The 20,382-nt window shown below is 43.9% G+C and overlaps 1 protein-coding gene across 2 annotated transcripts in view; it reads right to left on the reverse strand.

The window, feature by feature from the left end:
- DYRK1A (dual specificity tyrosine phosphorylation regulated kinase 1A) overlaps nt 1-20,382 on the reverse strand; it is a 140,504-nt gene that overhangs the window by 118,359 nt on the left and 1,763 nt on the right. Inside the window, exon 1 of one of the 2 annotated variants that reach the window (XM_039496952.1) lies at nt 12,481-12,954. The exons of the other annotated variant lie outside the window; for it this stretch is intronic. The gene's annotated coding sequence lies outside the window, so the exon portion shown is untranslated. Of the gene's footprint in view, nt 1-12,480; nt 12,955-20,382 lie in introns of those variants that run through there. 2 annotated transcript variants of the gene reach the window in all.

A 20,382-nucleotide genomic window follows, 5' to 3' on the forward strand; every position in this document is an offset into this window, starting at 1 on the left:
TTTCCCTACCTCCTACAGCTATTTGCAAGAACTAACTGTGTGTTCAGAGCACTGTGTGGACATTGAAGTACAATAAAAAAAATGCCATGCACTGTACTCTGAGAGATGGCCTGATTTTTCAAGTTGTATGCTCAATCATTGAGACACCCAAGATTAATGGAGAGTTTGGAAATTGATGCACAGAAAGATTATGGCCAATATTTGCAAATCTGTGAAAAAAAGTTTCAGATCTCTGGGTGCTAGGAGAATAACTTCACTGTTTGTTAGGCTCAGATACTACAATGCTGAGCCCACTATTAACTCCCTATTTAGTGCAAGGTTTGGATGGTGTGCAGCACCATGCAAAGTAACCTGTGTGGCCACACACTGAAAAGAATACAAACAAATTTTGAACTGCTGCATCATTCCCAAAGCACCGCCTCTGAATGAGGCATACGTCCTGTGGAAAAAATAGCATGTGATCATGTAATTTCATTATCATCATCTTAGAACAGAATGTAAGGGGAAAGGCTGTCTTTAATACACATTGATCCCAAATCACATCTTTCCCCTAGTCACAACACTGATTATTTTCCATCAGGAGCACCTTTAAACACCGGCATGTAATTTGGGAATTGTATACTGTCCCACTGTATACTTCCTAAACAACTGTCACCGAGCTTTCCGCTGTGAGCTCCCTAAGCAACAGTTACCAGGTGTAACTATACAACCTTAACATTGCATTAACGTGTGTAATTTAATTAAGTTATCTATAACAGAAATCCAGAGAAAGGCAATGAATACACGAAAATAACTCCATATCAGATTAAGATTAAGGGTAAAATCTGAGTGTCCAAAAATTAGGCTCCTAATCCTATATTCAGGCACCAAAATAAAAAGTGGCTTCATTTTTAGAGTTGCTGAACAGTCAGAGCTCAAGAAAGTCAACAGAAACTAGAAGTCTCAATGCATTTGGGGAAAGGGGGATAGAGAGGGAGACAAGGCAGGATTTACTTATATGCCTAAACATGGATTTTAGAGCCTAACATTCAGGCATAGAGGACTGAAAATGTTGTCCTAAACCTATATAATACTTTAGAAATCAGACAAATATGAGTTGAGATTATAAAGGTGTATAAAAGGTTTAATGCAGAGAAGGTAAGTCAAAAACTTCCATACACCCTTTTTCATAATAATAGAATAAAAGACAAATAAAATTGAAGAGCAACAGATGTAAAACAGATACAAGGAAATATTTTTCACACAACACAATTAGCTTTCTATCACGAGATGTTATTGAGGCCAAAAACTTAAAAAGTTATAATCCTTTTAAAAGAAATTAACAAATGGCATCTTAAATTACATTAGACAGGACAAAATTACAAACCCTTATGCTTCAGGACATAATCCAACTGCTAACCCCAGGCAGTTAGAAAGAAACTTCTATCATAGGCAGTTTATTCTTGCACCTTCCCAGAAGCATCCAGAACTGGCCCCTCAAACAGGACACTGAGATAGATCAGACCACTGATCAATCTAACATAGCAATTTATGTTCCTAAATGCACAAAGCTACATTAATCCAATCATTGGGCTGCAACAGGTAAGTACACATTTAAAAAAAAAAAAAAAAGTTTGCCACATACGTCTTTTTCTCCCTACACCAACGAAAAAATGGGTTCTTTGGCTAAACATGACATTATCTTATATTTTTACTTTCTACTTTCATTACAAAAGCAGTAGTTAAACTGATAATAAAAAGTGTTTTAAAAATATAAAGTCACTTAGAAGTACCATTTATCTCTAAGTCATGTAGAAGAGAGAATGATTTCAAAATATAGTACTTCAATCTTGTGAACTAAAGATTCAACTTGTTACCTCACGTACCAATGTCTTGGAATAAATGGATGGTGAGTAGTAGAAAACCAGAATGTTCTTAGATGTATAGATGCTCTATTTAACTCTGGGGTAATATTTACCTGAATTGGGAAACAGGTATTGTTCTTTTAACTGAACTTAACTGTTCAGTTATTGTATAAGCCATAAGGGGCTGGTGATAAAAATATAACATTTACCCTTCAAATGCAAACAAGCTTTCCTCATTTTAGTAACTTTTTACCTTTCCTATTACCATTAAGGAAATATTTTTAAAACATGTTTAGCTTGCTGTAAATGAGAGCAACTGGACACTATGCAAATTAAGTGACAGGACAGTAGATGTTATTTTAGAAGGTGTATTATACTCAGACTTCTGTGGTGAAGCAATCTGCAATCATAAATATTTCCTTGTATCTGCTGTTAAATACAAAGTAGCCCCTTGCACAAGAAATGCTTATACTTTGTGTCCCCATAGGGAAGAGCAATTAAAAAAAAAATTATACTGGTAATGGCACTGGCCACTAGCGTTAAGGTGGCTGAGCATTTCTATTCCAACAGTCTGTTTTTATATGTATAATACATTTCACACAAGGTCTTTCACTAAGCTCAAAGTGTAAGGAAGGCCATGCTATGAACATGTGCAACACTACTTTAGCTTCACAGTGTATTGAAGGTTTGTAGGCTAAGGAAGGGGCAAAGAGAACGAAAGAGGATTCATGCGGACACGAAGGTGCAAAGGGCTACTGTGCAAAACACACAGGTTGGAATGCTGCTCTACAGATCCTATGTGGACAGGACAGAAGCTCTCTTCAGCGAGCCACCCTAAGACATCATCAGTGGTTTCTAGCCACACTTGCAAATAATGAAATTTAGACGTGCAATTGCCAAAGTTCTGCAAATCAGCAGACCTTCAAATACACTACCATGAAGCCTGTGTTTTATTTGAGCATTTTTTAAATATGTATTAATTCCCCGCCAAAAAAACCCAACCCTACATTAGGAGAATGATACAGTTGAAAGAAAAAGCAATCAAGTCCGGAAATTCTGACTGTAAACTCTTTGGGACAGAGACTGCATTTATGCTGTGTTTTATGCACCACCCAATATGATGGGAACCAGATCCTGACTGAAGTTTCTGAGCACTATGGTAAGACAAAATAAAACAATATTAATGCATACACGGAGAAGTAGTTATGATAGTTTTCATATATCGTCATTATGTCTCAAAAATACTGTATTATACATTTTCCCTTCAACCTCGTACACACATGTAGCATTTGTAATACCATGTATCCCAGACACTTTGTCGTATAAATGACTTTCATGAATAAACCGAATTTATAAAATATATTGCATATTAAGTATACAGAGTAACAGTGAAAGTTTGCTGACATATATAAGCCATCCAAGAATGAAATTCTATTAACTTTGTAATCAACTGACTCCCTGCTATATTGCACCTGAAAAAGTTTGTGATACTAGCTTTAAAAAAAAAAAATAATAAAGTGTAATACCCCATTGCAGATTCTTGCAAACACTAACATACAGCAACCAGTCCCACTGCTTTAAATGTGACCACTTGCATGTAGGTAAATATCTGCAGTATCAGGCCCTAACTTGTTAAAATGCATACCATAAAAAGAGTGCTTATATAAAAAGTTTAAACTTGTAACATTATATTGAACCTTTATTACAAAGAAGTTAGTATATACAAGAAAGAAAAAAAGTATAAGACGCTACATCTATGCATCTGTGGTTCTAAAAAGAAATTGTATATTAGGTTTTATTATTCCAGAAATATGATGTGAAAAATACATATATGGATAAGTGAATTCTCAAACGCTACATCTGATTACCACCTCCCATAACATTATCAAAGTTATCAACATATTTCCAATATTTCAGAATTTCCAATAATAAAGAAACCAGAATCAACAAAACAGCCAATGAATTTCTACCACCATCACTGGATTATTTTAAAAAAGGTAAATGAAACCATTTAACACACCAATGACTGTAACTAGATTTGTATCCAACATGTATTTTGTAGTTCAGCCCTGTAAAACAACATATAAAAACCAAGGATCACCCATACATTATACAAAAATATAATTGGGTTCAAAAAGTTCATGGAGGATAAGTACATCAATGGCTATTAGTCAAAATGGTCAGGGATGCACTCCATGCTGGGGGTGTCCCTAAAATCTCTGACTGCTAGAAGCTTGGACTGGAGAACAAGGGATGGATTACTCAATACTTGCCCTGTTCTGTTCATTCCCTCTGAAGCATTGGACACTGGCCACTGTCCAAAGACAGGATACAGGGCTAGATGGACCACTGATTTGACCCAGTATGGCCATTCTTATGTTATGCTATTGTAACTATTTGTTTAGGTGTCATGACAAAATTTGTTGTGATAACCAGACAGACAAAACAGGGTTCTGCATGAGAAAGAGTCCATGTGTTCAAGACAATGGGAAAAAATGGGCAAGTACTTAACACTTGTCTTGCCTGCCAGACAGCAGTTTTCTTCTTTTTTACCCCACTACTTCAGTTTGAATGGTGGTTCTCTATGTCCTTGGTCTCAGATACTACCAATCCACTTCCTCTACCAGGGAAATGAATGTGCATAGTTCTGGTTGGCTCCTCAGCAACAGACCCTGCTATCAGAATAAACTAGAGAGTGTCTGTAGTTTACTTAGCTCTCTGAAAGACAAGTGGAAACTTGTACACATGCACTGAACAGGTTTAATAATAAACAATTTTAACTACAGTAGAACCTCAGAGTTACGAACACCTCTGGAATGGAGATTGTTCATAACTCTAAACAAAATGTTATAGTTCTTTCAAAAGGTTACAACTGAACGTTGACTTAATACAACTTTGAATCTTTACTATGCAGAAGAAAAATGCTGCTACTCCCCTCCTTTTTTATTTTAGTAGTTTACATTTAACACATTATTACATTTGGCTTATTTTGGGGGGGGGGGTCTCTGCTGCTGCCTGATTGTGTAATTCCAGTTCCAAATGAGGTATGTGGTTGACCGGTCAGTTCATAACTCTGATATTTGTAACTCTGAGGTTCTACTATACTTACACTTGAACCCAGGATACCACACTCAAGGAAAGGACAAGTCAGTCACTTAAAAATATTTTTTCATATAATTTTTAAAGCTTATCATGGGTTGGCTGCATTAATTTATTTTAAAGAAGTGTTTAATTAAACATTAACACCATTAGTATAAATTAAGATGTTGAAAATTATCAAATTTTCACTATCTTAATTTATCCAATCATTCACCTGAATAGATTATTTCTAGGCATTTCAACTAAAATGTGCATAAAAGTAATATCCTCATGCATCAATTTGTAGATTTTTCAAATTGTTGCCCGAAAGTAACAACAAATCTGATGATTAAATATTCTCTCTTTGGGGATGGGGAATCATTTCACTTTAAGGGTACATTAATTAGCCTAGTCCAGGTGTGAGCATCCCCATTGCAAAACCATACCCATTTTACTGTGTCCTCCCCATTTCTGCACTCATCTGTGTTTGTGGCAGGGGGAGGGGGACATATCTCATGGCTCTTAATAGTGACTGTGAAATGCTCAGGGAGATTAGAAAGGCTATACAAATAAAAAAAGCTCAGTAATAATGGGGGATTTCAACTATCCCCATATTGATTGGGACATGTTATCCCAGGACGGGATGCAGAAATAAAGTTTCTTGACACCTTAAATGACTGCTTCTTGGAGCAGCTAGTCCTGGGAACCACAAGAGGAGAGGCAATTCTTGATTTAGTCCTAAGTGGAGCACAGGATCTGGTCCAAGAGGTGAATATATCTCGACTGCTTTGTAATAGTGGCCATAATATTATTAAATTTAACAACCCTATGGCTGGGAAAACACCACAGCAGCCCACCACTGGGGCATTAAATTTCAGAAAGGAGGACTACACAAAAATGAGGAAGCTAGTTAAACAGAAATTAAAAGATACCATGCAAAAAGTGAAATCTCTGCAAGCTGCATGGAAACTTTTTAAAGACACCATAATACAGGCTCAATTTAAATGTATACCCCAAATTTAAAAACACTGTTAAGAGAATCAAAGAAGTGCCACAGTGGCTAAACAACAAAGTAAAAGAAGCAGTGAGTGACAAAAAAGTCATCTTTTAAAAAGTGGAAGTTAAATCCTAGTGGCAAATGAAGTATAAGAATATAATTAGGAAGCCCAAAAAAGAATTTGAAGAACAGCTAGCAAAAGACTCAAAAAGTAATAGCAAAAAAAATAAATAATAATTATAAGTATATCAGAAACAGGTAGCCTGCTAAACAACCAGCAGGACCACTGGACGATCAAGATGCACTCAAGGATGGTAAGACCACTGTGGAGAAACAAAATTAAATCTTTGCATCTGTCTTCATGGCTGAAGATGTGCAGGAGATTCCAAAACCTAAGCCATTCTTTTTAGGTGACAAATCTGAAGAACTGTCCCAGATTGAGATGTCAGAGGAGGTTTTGGAACAAATTGATGAACTAAACCCGTGGTTCCAAAATTTTTGGATTGGTGACCCCTTTCACACCTCAAACCTATGAGTGTGACCCCCCTTACAAATTAAAAACACTTTTTTTATATTTAACACTATTATAAATGCTGAAGGCAAAGCAGAGTTTGGGGGTGGAGGCTGACCGCTCGCAACTCCCCCACCATGTAATAAACTTGCAACCCCTGAGGGATCACGACCCCCAGTTTGAGAACCCCTAAGCTCATTCTGAAATAAATTTGTTAGTCTCTAAGGTGCCACAAGTACTCCTGTTTTTTTTGCGGATACAGACTAACACGGCTGCTACTCTGAAACAGGACCAGATGGTATTTCACCCAAGAGTTCTGAAGGAACTCAAATGTGAAATTTCAGAACTACTAATCATGGTTTGTAACCTATCATTTAAATCAGCTTCTGTACCAAAATGACTGGAGGATAGCTAATGTGACGCCAATTTTTAAAAAGGGCTCCAGAGGTGATCCCGGCAATTACAGGCCAGTAAGCCTGACTTCAGTACTGAGCAAGCTGGTTGAAACTATAGTAAAGAACAGAATTGTCAGACACATAGATGAACATAATTTGTTGGGGAAGAGTCAGCATGGTTTTTGTAAAGGGAAATCATGCCTTACCAACTACTAGAATTCTTTGAGGGGGTCAACAAGTATGTGAACAAGGGGGATCCAGTGAATATAATGTACTTAGGTTTTCAGAAAGCCTTTGACAAGATCCCTCACCAAAGGCTCTTAAGCAAAGTAAGCTATCATGGGATAAGAAGGAAGGTCCTCTAGTGATTGGTAACTGGTTAAAAGATAGGAAACAGAGGGTAGGAATAAGGGGTCAGTTTTCAGAATGGAGAGAGGCAAATAGTGCTGTCCCCCAGGAGTCTGTACTGGGACCAGTCCTATTCAACATATTCATAAATGATCTGGAAAAAGAGATAAACAATGAGGTGACAAAATTTGCAGATGATACAAAACAACTCAAGATAGTTAAGTCCCAAGCAGACTGTGAAGATCTACAAAAGGATCTCACAAAACTGGGTGACTGGGCAACAAAATGGTAGATGAAATTCAATGTTGATAAATGCAAAGTAATGCACATTGGAAAACATAATCCAACTATACACATAAAATGATGGGGTCTAAATTAGCTGTTACCACTCAAGAAAGAGATCTTGTAGTCATTGTGGATAGTTCTCTGAAAACATCCACTCAATGTGCAGCAGCAGTCAAAAAAGCGAACAGAATGTTGGGAATCATTAAGAAAGGGATAGATAATAAGACAGAAAATATCATATTGCCTCTATATAAATCCAAGGTAGGCTCACATCTTGAATACTGTGTGCAGATGTGGTCGACCCATCTGAAAAAAAGATATATTGGAATTGGAAAAGATATAGAAAACAGTAACAAAAATTATTAAGAGAATGAAGCGGCTTCCGTATGAGGAGAGATTAATAAGACTGGGACTTTTCAGCTTGGAAAAGAGACAACTAAGGGGGGATACGATAGAAGTCTATAAAATCATGACTGGTGTGAAGAAAGTAAAGAAGGAAGTCTTATTAACACACAAACTAGGGGTCACCAAACAAAAGTAATAGGCAGCAAGTTTAAAACAAACAAAAGGAAGTATTTTTTCACATGATGCACAGTTAATCTGTGGAACTCCTTGCCAGAGGATGTTGTGAAGGCCAAGATTATAACATAGTTTAAAAAAAAAAACTGGATAAGTTCATGGAGGATAGATCCATCAGTGGCTATTAGCCTGGATGGGAAGGGATGGTGTCCCTGGCCTCTGTTTGCCAGAAGCTGGGAATGAGCAACAGTGGATGGATCACTTGATAATTACCTGTTCTGTTCATTCCCTCTGGCATTGGCCACTGTCAGAAGATAGGATACTGTGATAGATGGACCTTTGGGCTAACACAGTATGGCCGTTATGTTCTCTTTGGGCTAGGGTTATCTATGATTCTTTCACAGTCAATTGTGGGAGAACTTGTTTGGCCTTCATGGGGAATTATGGGAAGCCTATCAGCACTTGCGCAATTTAGCCTCCATCCTCACTGCAAAGTGGACAGGTTCCAGCTTAAGCTAAAGCAGAGCCTAAGCTTAAACCTCCAAGCAACGGTATGTAGATGGGAGGTTGGGTTAAAACACAGGTGAACTCTGCAGTGAAGACTTGCTGAAAGTATTGAAATATGCCTGTAATAGGAAAATAAATTATAAGCTGGTAAATTTTGTAAACTGTGCTCGGGAGAGATGGAGGATCATAAAGAAAATGGAATTAAATCTTTCATCCCTAAAAGAGAAAAGATGATCCAAATAGGTTATATTTGGAGACCACTAGCGAACAGTTACATGAGAGCATGTTGTACAGTTGATAATAAAGCCATTCAAGCTTTTATGGGGATGACCTGTCTCCCTCACCACCTTGAGAAAAAGCGTTAATGTATTTTTAGATTGCATTTATATTCTCACTGAACGGTATAGTTAGTTGTTTCTAAAGAGTGTCCAGATCATGCTGGAAATTGTTCCATGTAATTTTTTTTAAATGGTCAGTATAATGACAAATGAAAAAGAATATATTCCCCTTATGAGAATTACTTGTTTCCTTATTTTCTCACAGATTTACAAATACACACCACACAATTTGGAAAGTTTTCAAAAGGAAAATCTCTCAAATGGACATTCTTGTAGCAAACACCACCACAGTATATATACATATCCAAACCTTTAGATTTTTTTTTGAAGTCTATTTAGATGAATTTATGACACAAAGTCAGTCAAAAGTTAAGATTGCCCTAATACACTCCTCCTACTCAAAAAGCAAAACAGGTGTAATACTGCTCATTTTTAAAGTGATTTATAAACCCAACCCATTTTAAATCAAGTATGTAGAGAAAAGTAATTACGATAAGTCTATAAAAATAAGTTATTCCACAATAACAGTATTCATTTGAAAAAGTTCAGAGTCTCAGAAGTGTTACAAGTTTCCCAGCAGTCTCACAAAATAGAAAGATACCAAAAGCATTTAGGGTCTAATTATGGAGAAATAGTTTTCCAAATGGTCATCTTTTAAAAAACGTGTGTCATTTAAGTTATACAAAGTTTAAAAAGCCACTGAAACTGCACTAATATGTTAAATTATTTGTAAATCCAATTTTCAATTGTTGCTTTCAAGTTTGAGCCCTTATGTGCCAACTTTCAGGTAAAGACAGACCATAACAGTTATGAACACCTCAAAATACGAGCTTTTAAAAGGAAAATTCAGACACGCTATAACACCATTTAATAGAGAAGCATTTGTGTTTTAGCTCACTACCCAGGTTCTTCTATTAAGACAAATGTAGCTATAAAGCCCTGTCTTGACAGATAAAAAGTATCTTTTCCAGTTAAGTTAGCTAAACATGATTGAAAAGCCACGCTGAACATGAAGCTGTTTAGGTAGAATTCTACAACAGAACCAATTAGCAGTTTCAAATGTGTTAGCCTGCATCTTAAAGAGCATAAGGAGAGCTTTTCAATCTTGTTATGCTAACTCAGGGGTCGGCAAGCTCTGGCACACGGCTCGCCAGGGTAAGCACCCTGGCGGGCTGGGCCGGTTTGTTTACCTGCCGCGTCCACAGGTTCGGCCGATAGCGGTTCCCACTGGCCGCGGTTCGCCGTTCCAAGCCAATGGGGGGATGCGGGAAGCAGCGCAGGCCGAGGGATGTGCTGGCCGCGGCTTCCCGCCGCCCCCATTGACCTGGAGCAGCAAACCACGGCCAGTGGGAGCCGCGATCGGCCGAACCTGTGGACGCGGCAGGTAAACAAACCGGCCCAGCCCGCCAGGGTGCTTACCCTGGCGAGCCATGTGCCAGAGCTTGCCGACCCCTGTGCTAACTCATTTGAGTTAACATGATAGACACCTCACAACTCTTTTGCCTATTAAGACAGTCTAGAGGTTTTAACTCAGTTACAAGTTTCTCTCTAAGCCCTTTTCTAGACTAAGATTTAAAGATGAGGAACTAACGTGTTAGAAAACACATGCTAACTTTTTAAAAGTCTAGTCTAGACAAATGCCTTAATACACGCTAAACTGGTCAAGTTAGTGCATCTTGTCCAGACTATTAGCTAACATGTGCTAACATCTACACAGAGCCCAAAACTTTCAAAAATGCTTAACAGACCACATCATTACACCTTCCACATAGAGTGAATAATATCTACAAGTCATTGGACTTTTTTTGAAGTACAAGTATGGGAGAAATCTCTTTGCCGCCACTACTACTTACTAAAACCATCCTCACTCACTCCTCTTTCCCTCAAGTTTCCGACCCTAACAAAACCAAAATTATAAGTTCTAAACCTAAACAAATCTTATTTGGAACTATAATGCTGTTACTGACATAAACGGTGTCCTACCATACTTTTCCTTAGCCTGGAAACAATATCAAAGCACTTTCATTTAGTAAACACTTACACAGTTTCTAGAAATAGGGAACTGTCCTTTTTAGTAAGATAATAAAAGCAATAGCTCTCTCATATTCAACTCCTAAACCAGATGCATTAACTTTACACATTCACCTCAAGACACATGCATGAAGCAATGTTAAGCTTCAGACACGTGTGCTAAATAAATGCCAAAAAATTTAATGGAAAGAAAACATAAACCTAACGCACCATATATGTTAATGACTTTAAAGCTCAAACACGTAGATACCTCATTCATATGAACTGATGACACCAAGGACAGTCTACAGAATAGTTTATGAATTTACAAAGTTCACTAAATATATGAAAAACAGTAGTCAACAAACAGATAACATCTACCATTCAAATACTGCAATGAAATTACTAATACATCAGACCCAAAAGAGTATAATTATTTCAACAGTATTCAGCTATTACAAAAAAACTATTAATGTTTTATGAGAATAATTCAGAATTATGCCTTCTTCATTTGGAATAAATTAAAGAAACTGATAACACAACATGGCAATATCAATACAATGATAAAATTGCTAACTTCTACTTGCATAGAACCTTGGAACACAGTCCACATAAAAGTGACTAGTTCTTGCAAGTGTTTAGAAATACAAGCTAATAGCACATCATCACTGGGATGAAAAAAGGTCCGTTGAAAAAAAATATTTCATGCTTGTTGATTTTTTGTAGACAGATCTTCTGTGTTTATTAACTAAAAAAGGACGTGTCTGTGATTTTCTCTCTCTCTCTTAACTGGGGAATAATGGTAGAACTAAGCAGCACCAGCATTCAAGACTCTTAATCAAAGAATCCTTACATAGTCCTTGGAAAGACCAAACTGGAAACTTCAAAGTTGGGTTTCTGACTCTTAATCATCAATATTGGAATGTCTAATTACAGTACCTGAGTTGTGTTTGGGGGCTTTGTCTGTTAGAGAAACAGCTGCTTTACAGCAAAAAAAATTCAATATATGAAGTGGATAATGTATGTTCTAGTTTCTTTACAAACACAGGGCAAAATCCCTAAAAGATTGCAACTAGCTGTCTAACAACTAGAAGATATGCACTCTGTGGGTGCCCCAGAATGACAGTAACGTGACAAGTATTCCCACCACCCCCACCTCCAACTTCCACACCTGCCATGGAAGTCACTTAACCGAGTGCAGACGGGGCACGTCAACCCACTACCACAACAGGTGCCTGCTCTGTTAAACTTCCGACTCCTTCCCCCGGCCTTGGGGGCTGCGGGAGAGTCCGACACCTCCCACCTATAGTAAGGTCAGAGCCGGAGAGTCCTGCCAGCCCCGTCCCTCTGCACAGTCGGGCTCATCTCCCTACTCTCCCAGCCCCGGGACCGGAGCGATCCCCTCCGACAAGCCCAGCCTCTCCCGGGCACTGGGGCCCGCCACCTTCACGCCAGGGAGAAAAGGGTGTTGCGGCCGCCCGGCCGGTCCCAGCTTCCCTGGGCTGCGCGGGCGCAACTGGCCCCGGCCCGGCATGCTGGGGCGGGGACTCCCCGGGCCCCTCTCGCTAAGATGGCAGCGGGGCTCTCCCCACGCCGAGGCGATGGCATTAGCTGGCCTGGGGCGAGGGGCCCCGGCCAGGGCACTTACCCGTGGGGTGGGGGGTGGCCACTGCTCTCCTGCCCCGGCTGCCGTGAGGGGCCCGGTCCCGGCAGAGGCCTCCTCTCTCGAGCTCCGGGGAGGCGGCGGCTGGGCACAGCGCTTCGGCCAGGGGCCCCGGCACCGCAGCGCCTCCGCTCCGCAGTCCAGCCGCCCTCGGGCCCCGGTGTGGTGCGGGGCCCCGGCGGGAGCCCGCAGCGCGCCTCCCTCTCGCGGGGAGTCGGGGCGGGGGCCCGGCCCGGCGGGCGGATCCGCGGCGCTTCCTGGCCGGGCAGATTTTCTATCGCTCACAAAATGGCGCGCGTTCCAAACCTGCGCAGCGACCGGCGGCGGCAGCGGGGCCCGGACGCGGCGGCGGCCTGAGCCCCGGCCAGGCAGAGCGGAGACAGCCGCGAGAGCGAGCGAGCGGGGGGAGCGCAGCGCCGAACCGAGCCCCCGGGAACTCCTCGCTCACTTGCCCGCTCGCTCCCCCCTCCCCCCCCGCTCCTCCCCCTCCCCCCTTCCGAGCCGGCTTCTCCAGGGCTGTGCTCCGGACCGCTCCTTGCCGCGCCCGCCCGCGCTGCTGTCTCCCCCTCGCCCCCTCCCTGCTGCCCCTGCGCCCGCGAGGGGTGAAGCCCCCAAACCCCGCGAGGACAATTTTCTGGGTAAAATTATAATTCGGGCGGGAAGGGAAATTATTTGAAAAAAAAAACCCAACTGACAAAATGGCGACGGGACAAGCCTGTTACTAGGGTAACTGTCAATCACGCCGCGAGGCGCCCCGCCCCTCTGGGGGAGGCCCCTCTGACGTATGAAGGGGAGAAATGGGCGAAGGAGGGGCTTGGTTGCCTTGGCAACTGGTGCTTCTCTCCTTCCCTCCCCGCCCCCGTTCCACCACGGTGTGACGTTGTAAACTCAGAGGTGCTGCTGCTGCTGCAGCGGGAGTCGCCCGGGGCCCGCAGAGGGGAGGGGGCGCGTGCGCCCCGCGCCTGCCTGGGCTCGGCTCCATCCCCAGCTGCGCGCAGCGGCGGGAGGTGCCTCCTCGCTGCTGTCCCTGGGCCTGAGCCAGCAGCCGCACTCACCCCCCTTCCCGCAGCAGGCAAAGAAATTTCTAGTGTTCGGTTGTGGCGAGAACCCCTTCCACGCGTTACGGGAGGACAAGCTGAGGGGCAGCGCTGCCTTCCTGGATCTGCAGGCAGCTCCAGTCCCTCTGATGCCGGGCTAAGCTTGCAGGCTTAAGCTGAAGGAATGGCAACGGCAGCTATTAAAAAACCTTCTACAGAAACAAATAAAATAAAAAAAGCTATGAGCAATAATAGACGGCAGCCCTGCAGCTAGCTACTAGGGAGGAGACCCCACATGGAGATTAGAAGAAAAAGGAAGCAGACCCGCAACTTTGCAGCACCCAGAAGGGTTAGCGTTCAGAAAACCTAACCCTTCTATCACTGTGTAGCCAGCAAGCTTAGGGTAAGGTCAGGTCCTCCAGAGACAGCACCTGTTGGAGGTCCAGGCTCCTCCTCTTTTCCTGCAAGGGGAGTTGAGATCTTACTGAGGCATTTTCTGCTCAAGGTAGTTCATACATATTGTTCAGGCTTTGGCTAGTAAGTTTAGCCCTCCAGCAGTTTACACAGAAAATTTTACCAGCTTTCCTGGTTTGTGAGTGGATCAGTATAAGGGAGAGATATTAGATGACAAAAGTAGGATACTGGGAGAAAGATTGATGGGGAGGAGAAAATGTTAGAAAAGATAAGATGGAGGGAATAAAGAAAAATGGATTAAAAGGTTGGATTGAGAGGAGGAAATACACACCAAAGACAGACCAAAAAAAACAAACTTAAGAGTGTCCAGTCCCTAGGGACTGTAGAGCTTCAATTTGGCAGCCACAGTACAGAAGTATTTAGTGTCTATAGCAAGGGTGCCATACACATTCTTTAAAGAGGCCTGAATACTACTTTTAGTTTTGGCTCAGGGTCTAAATTTAGTTCTACATACTACTCTAAATCTACTGTGGAATTCCCAATCATCTTACTGGGAGGCTTGCACAAATAGCAGCAGTAGAATATGGCCTTTACTACCTGTGAGAGCAGCAGTCAGGCAGCCTTTGAGGTGTTTCTGCATGAGGTCTCCCGGTCCCCAGTTTCAGTGGTAATTTGGCAGCCTTCGGGACCAACAGACTTCCCACAGAATTGCCGGTGCAGAAATGCTGCTGAAGGCTGCCTGACTGCCATGCTTGGGGTGGCAAAAATAAAACAAAACATTGAGCCACCCCTGGTCTTCTCTCAATGTTTTCTGCCTCTGGGTCTCTTTTTACAGTGTCTAATTTGCAACAATTCCCAATTCCCACCATATAGTTTCACTCCTACACAATTTTCCATCCCATCTGAAATAAGATCAACAATGAAATAGTTAGAGACATGTAAAATGTCATTGTTAGATATGAGCATTAATACACAGATTAACGTGGACAGGAACTTCACACTTCTCCAAGCCATTGTTTCAGGCTGCTTGCACATTCAGGAAAACAGTACTGCATTTACTCTCAGTTTGCATTTGAAAGATTACATTTTCAACCATGAAAGCTAGAATTTTTTAATGAAAAATTTAGATTCTGCAGAATCTGAACATACCATGTGGCTCACATAAAATACCAAGCAAGCTGAATTTTTAACACTTAATGCCACCCCTTTGGCATGGAGAGCACAACAAAGGTCTACAGTGTAGCTGTTGTACCGCATGCGGGATCACTTGCTGCTACTGGCAGACTCCTGGTGGTCTTGCTGCAGCACACAGGATGCAGGCACTAGAGGAAGCAGAAGTAGATACCAGGAATAGAGGCTTCTGCAAGGCTGACTCGGAGACAAGATATGGAGCCCATATTATATATATATATATGCTGCCTTCAGCCACAGTCCTTCCCTGCTGCTTCACCAGGCCTAGCGACAGGCAGGGGATGGAAGTTCTAAACAGATGTTGGCTAAAGAAGGGTTTCTGAATATGCAAGAGGCACTGGGTGGGTGAGGGTGAATTTGAGACACGAGAAAGAAAGGTGGGATGGGGAGGAATTCTGAACTTGGGACTGGTCAGGGAGGACGGTTATGGTGAGGGCAGAGGATTTGGTACATGGGAGAAAGGAGGCTTCTGAGCTAGGGATTCTGATGGAGGTGGAGTTGTGAGTGAGTAGCAGGTTTGAGCCAGCGTCAGGGGCGGCTCTAGCAATTTCGCCGCCCCAAGCACGGCGGCACGCCGCGGGGGGCGCTCTGCCGGTCGCCGGTCCCGCGGCTCCGGTGGACCTCCTGCAGGCACGCCTACAGATGCTCCACCGAAGCCGCGGGACCAGCGGACCCTCCACAGGCACACCTGCGGGAGGTTCACAGGAGCCGCCTGCCACCCTCCCGGCAACCAGCAGAGCGCCCCCCGCGGCATGCTGCCCCAAGCACACGCTTGGCATGCTGGGGCCTGGAGCCGCCCCTGGCCAGCATGAAGGAAGGTTATCAGGAAGTAGAAGGGCTTTCAGCAGTGGGGAGAGTAAGCAGGGGAGAGGGTTCTGAGCAGTAGGTAAAAGGGGAAACAGAGGGCAGGGGGAGGAAGGGTTAGCCTGGGGGAGATCAGGCGGGAAAGAAAGAAATAGTTAAGGGATGTGTTTGCCAGATGTGTATGAATAGGAGAAACATTGCAAAGGCAAACAGAGGAGGAAGCACCAGACAAGACTGTGAACAACAAGCACTTGCAACAAGACTGTGAACTTGTAATGGGACAGTGAGAACAAAGCTAAGAGAGGGGGCTTTGGGGCAGAGTGCTAGCTGGAAAGGGCCTTGAAACTCTGACCAAAGAGACTTCCTCCTGTTTGAGTCTTACTTTGTTCAAGGAAACAGGACTGCTTCATTTACAAGATTGCAATATCAATTTATCTTCCTAACAGAACCAACCTGCAAGATGCTGAATATAAAACACAAGAAAGTTGGAGGGGGGAAAAATTGTCCTGCAAAACAGAAATGAAGACAAAAACTGAAAGTGACACAAGAAAATATAAGACAGCTGAGAAAAAGGAAATATGGAGCTGGGGACAAGGGAAAAGAACAAATACGAATTTTTTTTATAAAGTTCTTAAGAGTAGATGTAAAAGTATGTAATGGCAAGAATTTAATTAAAAATGGGATAATCTGTACTGGGGATAGAACAGCAGCCCTGGCTGGTTATCCTGTCTCCCTCCTATTTTTGTCTTTAGGTTGAACACAACTCTCCTTCCTCATCAACTCTCACTTTTAAATGTATTGTTGACGTGTGAAACCACAAAGAGCTACTGTTGTCGGTTCAGAAAAATTGGAAATGAAAAAATGTATCACAATTTTAATACATTTCTTTTAACTGTCTTTGTATTTGTAACATGGACAATATTTGAAATCCATATGAGTATCCATACAAGTCTAGTGGGGTTGTTATACATGCAACTTTTCTATAAAAAAAAGAACCCACCATCTGTGCAAGATTCCATCTTCTTAGCACAAGATTGGTAGAATGGCCCTGTCTCAATGTATTTGACCCTTGAAGGCAGTAGGGGATAGCCATTGTGCCCATTCCCATGCTGTGTATAAATATTACCATCTAAACATTCCAGTTAGTTACTTAATTGTAGTCAGCAAAGGAACTCTCCACAGAAGACTGCACCTCTGTAGTCTTCATCACATCAGGAATCTAGCAATACTTTCTGGGTTTCATTTACTATTCTTCAACTTCTCGTCAGGTCTGGTTGTTAAATATGAAGCCTTTGCCTCAGCACATTGCTGTAGAGCTTGAGCATCTTTTTTTATTTGTTTGTTTTAAGCCTGTTTCAGTGCCTGTTTTCCTGGGTATTTTGGCACCACTAGTCTTTTCTGCCTATAACTTGCTTTAGCCTGTTCTCTTCCCCTACCTCCAGCCCCTCAGCACTGTTGCAGTGTTTTCATTAGTTTCACAGCCAGCACTGTTCTTGTTTCAAGGCACTCCAGCACCAAAATTTGGAGGACAATTTGATGGCTCGTGATTCAGCACCTCTATCCACATTCTGCACTTGTTTGGTCCATTGTCTGGTCCATTCTTCTTTTAACCCAAATGAGCTTCCTTTTTCCCCTCTCCTTTATTTTGAGCATGGCATCCCAAGAGAAAGGAAGAATTCTCCTTCGCTGATGTTTGATACCATTGAGCAAAGTGTTTCAGACTGACTATGTTAATTGCATCATCTGCCTGATATTTGCAATGGTGCCACCCCACACGAAGAAACAAGCACTGCCAAACTCTCGTTAAAGCACCCTAGAGAGACTTCTGTAAGTTTGGTGTCAAGTTGGTCTGCATACATATAGGATAGCTCTAAATCCAGGGTTATGAGTTCAATCCTTAAGGGGGCCATCTAGGGCAAAAATCTGTTAAGGATGGTACTTGGTCCTGCTATGAAGGCAGGGGACTAGACTCAATGACCTTTCATGGTCCCTTCCAATTCTATCAATACAAGAAGCTGAGGCACTATGGGAGGACCAGCTATACCTGACTCCAAGCAGCTCCCTAACCAACCCTCTGTATTTTTCCTTTCTGCTATTACAGGATCAAAGCAGATGAGGAAAAAAAGAAGTGATTCTGGCTGTTGATATATGCTCAGCAATCTGACCTGGTCACTCCTGGACCTCCATCAGGCAGCCATGAAGATCACAGTAAGAGGTGTTTCTCACCCTGCTTTGGCAGGGGTGGGATCTGTTGAAGCCTTTTTTGTTTTGGGAGGTGGGGGCAGCTTGCACACCAAGGCAGATGCTCACACCTTGAAACTCAGTACTCCCAGCATTGGAAACTTTCGCTTGAAAGCTAGTATCCTCATTATTATAAAGCAGGAGTCGGCAACCTTTCAGAAGTAGTGTGCCGAGTCTTCATTTATTCACTCTAATTTAAGGTTTTGCGTGCTGGTAATACATCTTAACATTTTTAGAAGGTCTCTCTCTATAAGTCTATAAACTATTGTTGTATGTAAAGTAAACAAGTTTTTTAAAATGTTTAAAAAGCTTCATTTAAAATTAAAATGCAGATCTTATCAGTTTAGTGCAGTGGTTCTTAACCTGGGGTGCATGCACCCCCTGGGGCAGGGCTGGTGCAAGGATATTTTGGCCCTAGGCAAAACTTCCACCTTGCGCCCCCCCCCCCCACACACACACACATCAGTTCATTGAAGGGCAAATCCCAATGAGCCTTTATAGACCACAGGGGCCAGCCGTGCCAAGGGGCTGCTCCCCAGACCAGGTTCCCCCCTCCCTGCCCTCTGAACTCTCTGGAGGGTGCACCCCCCCATGAGCCCACCCCACCCCACTGGCCCCCGCCCCAAGTCCACTCACTGGCTTTGCTGGGTTTGGGCCGCTGCAGCAGTTCATCAGGGAGGATCCACCTTCCGGAGGCACCAGAGAGCCAGAGCGTCCCGCTTGTGGCAGCAGCGAGCCCCAGCCATGGAGGAGCCGTCACGGTGCAGGGGGGCAGCAGCCCTGCAAAGGTGGCGGTGCCACTAGCGGGGTGCATCCATGCCTCCCCCTACCCCTCCTGTCCAGGCTGCAGCCCGGCGCCCCCTAGGGGGTTCCTGCAGGCTGCAGTGGATGTATGCAGGCACCAGCCCCCGTGCGCTCCCTGGCTCGCCCCTTGCCTAGGGTTATCATATTTCAACAATCAAAAAGAGGGGAGAGCCCTGCCCTAGCCCCACTCCCATCCACTCCCTCCCACTTCCCACCCTGATTGCCCCAGTCAGAACCCCAACCCCCGCTTCTTGTCCCGTGACTGCCCCCTCCTGAGACCCCACCCTAACTGCCCCCTAGGATCCTACCCCTTTCTGTCCCCTGACTGCCCCAACCCTTATCCACACCCCGCCCCAGACAGACCCCCAAGATGCCAATGCCCCATCAAACCACTCCCCGCCCCCTGACAGGACCCCCAGAACTCCTGACCCACCCAATCCTCCCCCTGCTCCTTGACTTCCCCCCAGGACTCCCCTTACCATGCCCATGCCGGTCAGATGCTGGCTCCACTTGGAGACAAAACTCCACGTGGAGTGCTGAGGCAGCGGGAGGGGGGCAGCTGCGGGAGGGGCAGTGGCGGCTCACACTTCTGGGAGCCACAGAACCCGAGCGTGGGGAGGGGGGAGCTGGGGGGAGCACCTGCCCAGGCTGCGGTTCAGTGCCCCCCCAGGGGGCTCCTGCAGCAGATGCATGCAGGCAGTGGTCCCCTTGCGCCCCCCAGCTCTCCCCCTCCCCACGCTCGGGCTCTGCAGCTCCCGGGAGTGTGAGTTGCTGCTGCCGCCCATCCCACAGCAGGCTCAGGGCCCCGCGCCCCGGTGGCTCACATGCCTGGGAGCCACAGAATCCGAGCGCGGTGAGCGGGAAGCCGGGGGTGCGCCTGCCACCAGTCTGGGGTCCCGGCCACCAGCCCCGCTTAGCCTCCTGCCGGCTGAGTGAATGGAACCCCAGGCTGGCAGGACGCTGAGTGGGGCCGGCGGCCAGGAACTCAGCCAGCAGCTGCCTGCCAGGCAAAAATCGGCTCGCATGCCACCTTTGGCATGCATGCCATAGGTTGCCAACCCCTATTATAAAGGGTATTTAGGACATCAACTCAGACAGCATCAGTGCTTCCTGAAGCCATTTTGAAACACCAGACCACCTCATTTCCTAGACAGCTGGAGAGCTATTCAAGTGGATGCAGACTGAAGAAGGCTGCTATTTGGACTCAGATGAGCCAGAAGTTTCTTATGATACCACCCTATCTCCCAAAGAGAATATAGTAGAAATAGAGGGGGTTCAGAGACTGGTGACAATAATTAAAGACATGGCAAGACAATCTTCCTTTATATGGACAAATACATTGGAATCATCATGTAGAGAGAACTACAGATGAGGGCACAATAGGGATATCCAACAT

This window comes from Mauremys reevesii, linkage group 1 (genome assembly GCF_016161935.1).
Source record: "Mauremys reevesii isolate NIE-2019 linkage group 1, ASM1616193v1, whole genome shotgun sequence".
NCBI lineage: Eukaryota > Metazoa > Chordata > Testudines > Geoemydidae > Mauremys > Mauremys reevesii.